Raw genomic sequence first — 2,148 nt, 5'->3', positions numbered from 1 at the left:
CTAGTGAAAAGACTAATAAAAAATGCCATGGCATTGTTGTATGTTCGTCGTTGTTTCCGGGTCATTGTCATGGCCGTTGCTGGCCTACTGCGATATCCAGCAAAGAAGTGTTGTTATTTTCACACTTTAAACTCGCCACACAGTGATGTGCGACGTCCGACATGACCTGGAAAAGAGTTTTTGATAAATAATTGTTGTCATAAAAATTGAATGAGGCAATGAGGCTGTTCACCAGGTATTTAGTGATTAAATAACTTCATACGTTTGCAATAGTTCAGCTTAGTTTGCACCAGTAGAACGTATCATTTTTTTTTATATTGTCATGTTTGAATGGGACTAGGAATTATTGTACGATACTTTGTAGTGAATGATTTTGAACGGTGTAATTATAAACAAAATGATCTTAAAGAACAAGATGAGGGTTAATTTATCATTAATTGTGCACAGACACAATCCAGTCAGCTAATCAGTCATTTTTTACATTGATATATTGTCTGCAGATGTTAAATCACAGCAAAAACTACGGATTGCTGTGCTGGCATTGTTTATGGCCAATGAAGCGATAGCGCGCGCTGCTGCGATATTGTCGGATTTCATTAACTGTCTCTCCAGCTTCAAACGAAAAGACGAGTGACTACTATTGGCCTGGCCGCCTGGTGCTGTGTTGGGCTTCAAAACTAAGCAGTGCTACTGACATGGGAGAAATAACTTTATGTCTTTTGTGTTATCTTAACGGAAAGTGTTGCTTAGCAGCAAAGCAGAGATAGCATGGATGAAAGCGACTAACCGCACAATTCTTAAAATAGACCAGCATCGCCATGCCTCAACAACTGGTTGGACAAACGAGATAATGAAAATTTCTTGCTCAACGATTTTGGCGTGTCAGCAGCCAGTACAGCATTTCATTTTGAATAATTTCTCAGAGATAAATTAGCATGAATGATCAAATCGCCTATACTAAACATGGTGGGCGATAAAAGGATTTTTTTTAGTTTGCGTCGTAATTCATTGTTAATGATGCATTTGAATAGCTTTTGTTGAAGTAGGTTAAGTGTAAAATTAAATTCCTTGACTTATGGTTCCCAGTAATTAATTTCGATTCGTTTATGGCACATGTTACATGGCTACTTACGTTTTAAAATGATAAAAGTAAACATGTTTAACAATAAACGTTTGGTTCCTCACAAACTAAAGTGAACTAGAATTCGCAGCCCATCTTTCGTAACCGTGTAGCTTCATAATTTAACCAAAAAAAAAAAAGAAAAAAAAAACGAAAACAAAACATCCATTTTATATTTTGAACGAGATCTGTTTTCTAGATGTTGGTCAATTTACAAGCCAGGCTTTTTTCTGTAGGTAACCAGCTCAGTGGCCGAGTGGTTTCGCCTTCGGCTCTGGTGCTGGTAGATCTGAGATCGATTCCAGGTCGGGTCAAACCGAAGACTTTAAAAACGGTACCGATTGTGTTCTATCCTGCATAACGCAGCGAGAATGAGTCGGGTAATAATGTGATAACAACGTAAACCTGATATAAATGAAAAATGAGCCCTGTCGCTAAAAGACCTTAGCTGTTGTAGAGCGACAATAAATAAAACCATAACATTATTATTATTATTATTTTTCTGTAGGCACTTCATGCGTTGCCAGGCTTACACATTTGTGAGCCGCCATGCAATGTGTATGGCAGACTTGCAAGCGAAAAAACTATTTTAAATGCCTTGAGGGTGCAATTGTCATCATCGAATATCTCGATAAGGTGTAATTACATATTAAACCAGACATAGGATTTATTGGTAAATAAAAGCAGCTAAGGGATGGATTGAAGCTACAAATAACACTACCAGTAAATTAGAACTTTGGCAGCAGCTTGGTTTTAGAATAAACTTCTTTTTGTAAGACTAAATAAAAAAGAGGCCCAATGTGCATAGAAAGTTACTCAGGTTAGTTTTCCGCTGAAAAATCGACAAAAAATGTTTTAAATAGATTTATTCACAATTTACAAATAGATTCTTGTGTCTAATTTTTGTAATTCTAGTGTTACATGTGGAGGGGCATTGGTTGGTAGAAATGAATAGAATTTGCAAGAGCAAAGATGTCCAACTGAGAACAGAAGCTGTTCAAAAGTATAATATTTCCAATTACAATTTG

The sequence above is a fragment of the Aplidium turbinatum genome, chromosome 10 (genome assembly GCF_918807975.1).
Source record: "Aplidium turbinatum chromosome 10, kaAplTurb1.1, whole genome shotgun sequence".
In the NCBI taxonomy this organism is placed as follows: Eukaryota; Metazoa; Chordata; class Ascidiacea; order Aplousobranchia; family Polyclinidae; genus Aplidium; species Aplidium turbinatum.
Note: the sequence above shows the minus strand (reverse complement) of the source record.